Below are 10,194 nucleotides of genomic sequence, written 5' to 3' on the forward strand. Positions count from 1 at the left end.
CCATGCTCTGACCGCTCTCACACACACCCCCCCAGGCTCTGACCGATCACACTGCCCCCCCCCCGTGCTCTGATCGCTCACACTGCCCCCCCCGCCCCGTGCTCTGACCGCTCACATCGCCCCCCCCCCGTGCTCTGATTGCTCACACTGCCCCCCCCCCGGCCCTGTGCTCTGACCGCTCTCACACACACACCCCCATGCTCTGACCGCTCACACCGCCCCCCCCCCGTGCTCTGACCGCTCACACCGCCCCCCCCCCCCGTGCTCTGATCGCTCACACCCCCCATGCTCTGACCACTCACACCACCCCCCCATTCTCTGACCGATCACACTGCTCCCCCTACCCCCATGCTCTGACTGCTCACACCGCCACCCATGCTCTGACCGCTCACACGCCCCCTCCCCCACCCCCGTGCTCTGACCGCTCACACCGCCCCCTCCCCCACCCCCGTGCTCTGACCGCTCACACCGCCCCCCACCCCTGCCCCGGAAGCCACCGGCCACTCCACTGTCTCCATCATTTACTTTTTCCAGAAGGTCATGGAGTTGGACTCCCATGGTTGCAGCCTTTCCAGATTAGCCTCTTTCACTCACAAATATTCATTTGCTTCCCTTCCATGGCTTCTCCACTGAAGTTTTCTCTGGCTGCAGCTGTGGATACCAACCAACCCCAAGGGCACCCAGTAAGGTCCGAGGTATAGGTGACATACATTTCCCCAGAAAGAACTACAAAGAACACAGCAAAGCAGTGTCTTCCTCCGCGTTTAATGCCTTTCCCGGTTGCAGTAATTGCGAACAAAGCACCAGAGCCCGAGTGGGGGAGGGGAGGGTCACAGGGCCAGAGAGGCCGGTCGACGCGCCCGCTCCTCTGTGCCCGTGAGGTCCGGCAGGTGCATAACCTTTCTGACCCTCGGTTCCCTCCTCTGTGAAAAGCGGCTGCTTGTAGGATTTCAGACAATACCAGCACAGTATCTAGCACGCCACAGCACTTAAAAAAACCGTTATGGTATCATGATGCAGATCTGTGGTGTTGATTGAACAGGAGGCATTCTCTCCCCACAAACTTACAACCAAGGAAAATGAATGTGCCTTCTGAGCTGGAAAACTACGTATGTGCTGGTCGTGTGAACCACCTGTAAATTTTTACTAACAGATCTAAAGAGTAGCTTTTGCAACTAAGAAAGAAAGGAAAGAAAGAAAGAAAGAAAGAAAGAAAGAAAGAAAGAAAGAAAGAAAGAAAGAAAGAAAGAAAAGCTGAAAACTGAAATTAAAGTGGTCGTAATTTGGTAAGCAAGAGCCATTTCAATTGAATTATACCATGTCTAAAAAGGGACCAAATGAACTGAAGGAAGGATGGTCAGGTAAAAAAAAAACAAAAACAAAAAACCCCCAGATACCCACATCCCAGTGATCTGCAATGGTTTCCAGCCTGCCCTGGGGAAGAGTGACAGTGTGGTGCATGAGAACTCTCCAGACAGGGTAACTGACCGGAGAGCAGGTTTGGTTCATTGGGCATCACCTGGCTTGGGTAAAATAGCCCTTAAAATTATCCCACCTTCCTGTGCACTGAGTTCACGCTCCCTGAACACCTTCCTGATTATTCCTTGGCTTCAGGAACACTGATTCCAGAGGCGAAAATAAGAGCCCTGAATAGCAGTGCACCACCCCACTCCGGAGAATGACGCCTCTCGCTGCATATTCACAACCTGTCAATCTGGTTTCTCTACTTCAGTGTCTTGTTCGAGTCTGCTTGCTGGAACGCATACGAGGTCAGTGAACGCTGGGGAACCGGATGACGTGGAGGTGGTCTGAACCACAAACCCACCGGCGGGTTAGGTCCTGTGGTTGTCACCCCCTCTTCCCTTAGTGGGGGCGTCTTGCCTTCCTCTCCTATGCCCTACCTTTTTCTACCTGTAATGGTAACCAGTGTTGAGTAAATGTGATATTTAATCTCAACATGAAGGTGGAAGGAATTGTTCAAGAGAGGACAATGTTCTCCCAGAAAACAATAGCAAATAGATTCCTTTAACTGTTCTGTTACCGTATTTCCCCATGTATAAGATGCACTTTTTTTTCAAAATATTTGGGGTCTAAAAACTGGGTGTGTCTGATACAGTGGTTGTCGATTTTTTTATTTGCATTTCCCACTTTTTTGCGCTTGCTTTTGCACTCCTTGTTGAAGACAGTGATTCGTCATCAGACACAGACGAGGACAGGCTAATGGACGGGAGTTCTGACAAGGATGAGGAGTTGTCTGACTTTTATGATGAATAAAAATGACCTGTGGTGGTGCAGTGGATGGAGCATCAACCTGGAATGCTGAGGTCGCTGGTACAAAACCCTGCACTTGTCTGGTCAGGGCACATATGGGAGTTGATGCTCCCTGCTCCTCCCCCCTTTATCTCTCTCTCTCTCTCTCTCTCTCAAATAAAATAAATAAAAAATTTTTAAAAAAACTTGAGTTCAATAACTTTATGTAATACATTTTTTTTTTCAAAATCCAGGCCCCCAAAATAAGGTGCGCCTTATACATGGGGGAATATGGTATTTGGGGAGGGGTGGTAATTCTGAAAGCCACAAGTCTCAAGTAAAATAAGATGCCACACATTTTAAAACAAGAAGATGAGAGAGAGGTCACACAACGGACAACGTGGGAAACAATCACAACAACGAGGTAGGACGCAATAATTCCGAAAGCAAAATAGGATGGCCAGTTCTCAAAAACAAGAACATAAAAGATACACCCTCCCCCAAAAGAAAGGCACAGGGAACACGCTTTCAGAAAGGGTGCTTATGAAACGAAAGGAAAGACTTTCTTGGGATTGTGCTTGCCGACTGGAAATTTACTGAATTTAAAATAAATGGGCTTGAAAGATGAACCAAAATTGAATCCATTTTAGTGGATGATGCAAGATAGACAGAGAACTATCTCTCAGCATCCTTGGAAAATAATGGAATTCAAGTGCAGCACTAATCCAATAAGAACGTTCAAGAGTCAATATCGGCTACTTAGTGCAGCGGTAGCTGCAGAGCCATTACTCCTGACTCTATTCCGTTACCCAGAAGTATTGCTTTGCTATCCAACTATGGCTTTAGGGGGTACTTAGACCTTCTCCCCCCCTAAGCGTCCCTCATAACTTAGTCCATCTGGAAGGTTTGCATCAGGCACAGTTTAAATTTTCAGGCTCCGTTCTCCCCTGGTGCAGAAGAGTACAGCCCCCATTAGCACTAATGAGAGCTAGCTGCACAGCTCGGGCAATGGACCTCTCATTAGTGCTCAAGAACCAAAATGTTTCATGTACTGAGAGGTCCGAGTGAGTGGCGTAGGAGGACGCTGAAGTTGCTCCCTACCAGGAGCAAACTTAGGTGCACACATATGGAGAGAACAGCTTCTGAACAACAAACAGGAGAAAGAGACTGACTAGAGAAGGCTGGAGAGGCCTCCGGGGGCAGGGGGAGACCTCTTTGAGCCAGAGGAGCCTGTGGTATGGCTGTTTACATCCCTTTTACCCCATCGTGGGGGGTGGAGGCTCCAGCCAGGTGCTCTGACCTACCTGCAAGGCCACTGCAGTGCATTTCTGGACACACAGCCGGAGCCCGTCCCAGCCCTGAACAAAGGGAGCGAGGAGGGTCCACAGGGCAGTGCTGCAAGCCCCTGGCCCTCCCACCGGGAGCCTCCAGCTCACAGGCCGGGGCCCCGGATGTCTTAGGCACCTGCTGGGCTCCTACTGGTCTGCCAAAGCCACTGGACACACACAGCGACACGAGGGCCACTTCTATATCAGGCCACTTTCTCAAGATTTGGTGAGACGGCCAGTTTGTCTAATTCATACAAAAAAAATACAGAAAGTAGAGCAAAATGACAAGACATAAGAATCTCTCTCAAAAGAAGGAACATGAAAAATCTCCAGGAGGGGAGAAAGAAATCCTTAGGATATGGAGAGAAGTAACTTGTCTGATAAAGAATTTGAAAAAAAAAAAATGGTCAAAAGGACAGTCACCAACCTCGAAAGTGGAATAGAGGAACTTAGAGAGAACTCCGACAAAGGGTTAGAAAGTCTAATAAAGCACCAAGCTGACCTGAGGGCACGATAACTGAAATGAAAACCACATGAGAAGGAACCAACAGCGGCTAAGAGAACGCAGAAGAAAGGATCAGCGACCTGGAAGACAGACTAGTCAAGTCAACCAATCAGAACAGCAGAAATGAAATTTAAATACGGAGTGAAATAAGTAAATCAGAAAAAAAACTAAGATGAATCCATACATAGAAGGGACATAAAAATGAGACTCAGAGACATGAACAAGAATGTGATGGCAACAGGGGCGGGGGGCGGGGGGTTGGGGGAGGGGGGATGGGGTGAAGAAGTAGAGAGGGTTTAGGGGAGGGGAGGGGCACAAAGAAAACCAGATAGAAGGTGACAGAAGACAATTTAACTTTGGGGGAGGGGTATACAGCACAATCAAATGTCAAAATAATCTAGAGATATTTTCTCTCAACATATGTACCCTGATTTATCAATGTCACTGCATTAAATTTAATTTAAAAAAAAGAAGCAATATAGAAATATCTTAAATAACAGTTTTATTTTTTTGTCAGGTATTATTTAACATCTTTTTATTAATATTTTAAAACTCTTTTTTATAACATAATCTAGTTTTGTATACCCTTTCATTGTTCTTATTTAAGTATTAAATGCATGAAATAATAAACTATCTTTCGGTAAAAAAAAAAAAAAAAGTTTTTAATGAGAGTAATTTAAAGGACTTCTGGGATAACATCAAGTCCCCAAACATTCACCTGACAGAAATAATGGCTGAAAACATCCCTGACCTGGACAAGGAAAGGAACATCAGGTCCCGGAAGCGCCGAGTCCCAACCAAGGAGATCTGGAGAGAGCTAGCATTACTGAGACTCTGCATACAATGTAGTCAAGGTTACAGCGCAAGATGTGGATGACTTTCCAGATGACAGTATTCCCTAAGAAGTAGGTCATGTTTCTATAAAAATAAATAAATAAATAAATAAATAAATAAATAAATAAATAAATAAATATCACAGCTTTGTCCTGTCTCTGTCTTCAGAATGCTCCTTTTGCCGAACATCGGAAGCTCACCAAGTCCTGGCTAGACTGCGCCTCCTTTAGCTAGATGATTAGAAGGTCGGAAATTCTGTGTGTAAATTCACGACTCAACGCCTGTCATTTCCCCTCCCCTTCGCATTCCGTGGCCCCACTGTACTTTATTTTTCAGGCCAGCAGGCATGCATACTTCTGGATTGCTCCACGGGACATCCCAAATCAGAATATCTGCTGGAAGTGGCCAGCAGCCGTTTCTTCACACGGCATCGCCCACCTGGGAGCGTCCTCCTGCAGGTCGGGTCAGGTCGCCCTGGCCGGCTGCTGGGTGTGTTTGGAAAACCCAGATCTTGGGACTGCGTGAGAGACCGTCACCCCTTAATGACACAGTGGGGATACCTAACCCTTCTCGCAAACACAGAAATAATCCAGAGGGACATTAAAGAATTTCATCATAATTTGGAATCATATGGCTGTTTCAAAAAGAAAAAAAAGAAAAGAAAATTGGGATAGTCTCCAAGTTCAGATGTGGGGGGGAAATCTGATTATCACAACATGCTCACCGAGGCTGTGGCGGCACAAAACATTGCTATAAAGCAGGCTCGCTGCTGATTAAACACTATTAGCATTTTCGGCTGGAAACCCAAATGTAAACACAGACTTCCAGTGTCTGCATCACGTGCCAGCTCAGTGTTCCTCCCGGGGCAAGAGTGAGTAAACAGACACTCGGGGACAGAAGAGCGATGTGCACACGCTCAGAGCATGCGTGAGCGAATGCTCAACGTGGCGTGGGAGGTCTTATTTATCTTTTTCTTAAAAACCCAGTCCGCTTCCCTTTTTGTTTTCTTCTTTACAGCTTGCTGCTATTGTGAACTCGCGATACTTGCCAAGGGGAACGCAGCCAGGAGCCTATGTTTAATAAAAAACGTGCGTGCGCACACCCACGTGCACACGCGCACGACATGAAGGCACCACCATGGTGGCCTCCCAAGCTGACGGATGCGCGGCGCTCGGGGAGCTGAGGCGCCGCCCTCTCTATCTCTCCGCGCTAAGTGCAGGCAGTTGTCTTCCGAGGACATCAGAGCAGCGGGAGCTCAGTAAGACCTGTAACACATCAGGAAGAGCAAGCCGAGCACGTGGTTAGAGCATCGTCCGGCAGCACAGGGGTCTCCTCCCTCCCTCCCTCTCTCTCTCTCTCTCTCTCTCTCTCTCTCTCTTTCTCTCTCTCTCTCTCTCTCTCTCTCTCTCTCTCTCTTTCTCTCTTTTTTCTTCTCCCCTCCTCTCTTGCTAAGACCAATTTACAAAAGAATAGCAAGCCAGGGCAGACAGGCTGGACCAGATGCTTTTGTATGTCTTTAGCTTTTTAGTGTTTTCCTCTCCCCTAACCTTTGCTTTCATACATTTTCAAGATGCCAGAAACGCAATCGGTCACATTCAACTGCTTTCCGGTGCCCTGGGCTGTGCTGAGCTCACAGCCCGTGCAGGGCCACCACCGCGATGCTGCAGACCCTGGTCCAAGGGTCCCGGGCCTCTGGCACCATCATGCTTTCTCTCCCCCTCGTTCCTACTGCGTGTGGTAAGCCACCCCAAATTCTTCATGCAGTAGGGTTGGCTGTTCACACATAATTTCCAAATGTACACACGTGGTCGTGGAGAAAGAGGTAAAGAGAACACTACTGGCGCCACGTCTCCATGGGGCTGAAGTCACTCTGTGTCCCACGCTCTGCTCTGCAGGCATCCAGGGCGGGGCGCCCGAGAGTCACACTCCTGAACTCACACCCACGTTTGGTCGCTACCCAATGATGCAGTGGTACCCGGGTCACTCCACCTTTATCAGCTTCAGGTTCTGAATCTGTAAGATGAGATGGTTGCAATACCTAAGTGGTTGTCGGTGATTTTTTTTAAAGTAATAAAAGCCTTTAAGTTGTGTGAACGCTTACCCAGAACCAATGTTGAAGAGAACAGAAATCGGGGTGGCTCAAGGGGAAGCTGGGAGGGCGTGGTGCCCTCTCGACGACCTCCCCTCCCACCTTCCGTAACACCTGCATCCTGTCACCGCAGGCACCCGATTCCTTGTCAAACATTCTCCATCACATCTCATCTGCTCCTCTCAACCATGGTATGAGGTAGGCATTGTTGTCTGATCCATTTTCACGTTTCAGAAACCCCGGGCTCGGAGAAGGTACACAGAATTTCCCACAATGCCTCGGGAGGAAAAGGAAGAGCCAGATCTGAAGCCACGGTCTGATGCCGAATCAGTTTCTCCTGACGCTTGGAGGAGGGTGCATTTTGAACAGCTTTGCCCTGCCAATAGGCACCCGATAAAAAATGTTTGCCCTTCATACGGCGGGCCTAAGAGAACCCCCAGATTTTCCTTTCTGCGTTGCTTTGTTGTAGACCACTGATTGAGAACGAATTCTTGCTTTCAGATTTGATGCTTTGTCTTCCTATAGACCCGTAGGCCAGTCTTTTCCCAGAGGTAAGACTTTTATTTCCTGTGGCTGCATGCCTCCGAGCAGAAGCCTCCCCTTCCAACGCCCCAGCCCACATGGGCAGGCGGTCATCTCAGTCATAGTAGAAGTTAACACAACACAGGAACAGAGAGTTATTCGTTGGTTTCAATTCTTATCCCCTGGGGCTTTATAAGGGGATTCCAATGGCCCCTCGCTGCCAGTATCCATGCCTTGTGTGATTCCTTCCCTGGTGTCAGCATGACCTATGACGTGCACCTAACCAAATGAGCACTGCAAAGGTATGTGGTTGTGTTATATAAGACCATAACATCCTTCTTGCTAGGTTTTCTTTCTTGCTGGCTGGTTTTAAGGAAGGGGTGGTCATGCCGAGAAGACAGACCCACGTGACAATGACCCAAGAGCGTAGCCCCCAGATGATGATCAGCAAGACACTGAGGACCTCAGTCCACCTCTACCCACCAGGAGCTGAATTCTGCCAACAATCATCTGTGCCGAGCATCAGATCCTTCCACAGTCGAGCTTCAGATGAGACTGCAGCCCGAGCCAAAACTGCCATAACAATGTTGTGAGACCCTGGAGCATGAAGGACCCAACCAAGCCATTCCTGGGTTCCTTACCCACAGCAAGTGAGATAAGAGCACACTGTCTTCACCCTCGAAGTCTGTGGTGGTTGCTGTTATACAGCGATAGAGAACTGATATAGTTCCCCCCCACCCAGGTCACTAGGCCTCTCAAGGTGAAGGGTAGACTGTTATCACCCAAACGCATTGCTTGTGTTATGTGTACAGCTTCTCAAGGTAGTCATTCCAACACTAATATATGTCATATTTTCTAAGTCTTTCGGTGGAAAATTCATTAATCAGGTCATTCAGTGGGACAATGACTTCTCCAGGGCATTCAAGGCTCTGGAAAACATACATATGAGCACCAAAAAATAGACAACTCTAACAGAAGGATAGTAATCAGAATTTGGAGTCCACTCATAAAGCAGGAGCCAAGACTGCTCAAATCAAACCAAGGGAAAAGACCCCCCCCCCCCAATCCCAAAGCAAAGAGCCGACAGAAACAGATACGGGGGTCTAAGCCCGATTACCTAACTCCGTCATTCCTTGTTTCTGGATATTTTTAGTGACCTAGAAGAGAAACGCCATCCAAAATTCTCTTTCAATGCTGAACAGTTTGAATGCAAATTGCGACCCAGTTTCCCTTACTCTGGAGTTTAATTATATAAATAACTTTTTGTTTTTTTGGAGAAGAGAAATGGATGAGCCCTGTGTCAGCCCAGGGACTCTTCTGAAGGCAGCCATCAGCACACCGGGACAAGAGACCTCTGGACTGTTTGCAGGTCTAGTGAAGAAGCCTTTCTGACACAAGCCCAGTCCCAGACCGTAGGAACCACCCACCTACCTCCCCCCCCACCCCCGTGCCAGGTGATGAATATTGTTATCCAGACCTCGTGGTCCTAGGGGGCACCCCTTCCTCATGAGGTCTGAAAAGGTCAGAACAACCTGAGCGCTTCCCATCTGTGCTTTGGCTCTTTTCCAAGCTTGAGTTCTACGGAGGGTCTGTAGCAACGTCTACCCCTGTGAAAGGTCCCAGGTGTGATTTGTTTGGGGAGAAGAACCTTTTTCTTAGTTATACTGGGATCTAAGGTTTTAGATTTCTGCCTGTCTCCCCTATTGGGGAGATTGTCATTCTACTCAGGAAATTAACTAGAACCAGTATTACAGGAAGTAGGTTGTCTGAAAAGGACAATGAATACAATGGAAGGCTCTAGGGCAGGGGTCCCCAAACTACGGCCCACTGGGCCGCATGCGGCCCCCTGAGGCCATTCATGCGGCCCCGCTGCACTTCTGGAAGGGGCATCTCTTTCATTGGTGGTCAGTGAGAGGAGCATATTGACCATCTCATTAGCCAAAAGCAGGCCCATAGTTCCCATTGAAATACTGGTCAGTTTGTTGATTTAAATTTACTTCTTCTTTATTTTAAATATTGTATTTGTTACCGTTTTGTTTTTTTACTTTAAAATAAGATATGTGCAGTGTGCATAGGGATTTTTTTATAGTTTTTTTATAGTCCGGCCCTCCAACGGTCTGAGGGACAGTGAACTGGCCCCCTGTGTAAAAAGTTTGGGGACCCCTGTTCTAGGGGTTGGGCTCTTGGGGTGGGGGCATCACACCGATTTTTTTGGTCGGGGGTAAAATATTGGGCTTTCAGTTGTTATTTTACAATCACATGCTTTTTGTAGGCCATGTATATTGTTTATTAGGTTATACAACCCCACCCATCTCAGTAGGCTTCTATTTGCTTCCAATCAATTATTAGTGCCACTCACCATCACACACACCCCCCAAAGTCACAAATCCAAACCATCTACGAAGTCACTTCTGAAGGCTATTTCTCTTTCTCTTCCAACTGAATAGAAGTAAGTCTTCATTTCAAACAGCAGCTTGAAGGCGAAGGTGATGTCTTTAATGTGGTGTTTGCTGTCCGGAGGGCATAAGACAAAAGTCTTATGTTTGACTTGCAACTCTTAATGGGTTCTGGTTTTTTGCCATTCAAAACCTTTTGTAGTTTTTATTTCTGAAAGTTTGGTTGTCTAGAAGCAGTAGGCTCTTCCAACTCTGTAAGGTGACAAATTT

The sequence above is a fragment of the Saccopteryx leptura genome, chromosome 11, assembly GCF_036850995.1.
Source record: "Saccopteryx leptura isolate mSacLep1 chromosome 11, mSacLep1_pri_phased_curated, whole genome shotgun sequence".
Classification (NCBI taxonomy): Eukaryota; Metazoa; Chordata; class Mammalia; order Chiroptera; family Emballonuridae; genus Saccopteryx; species Saccopteryx leptura.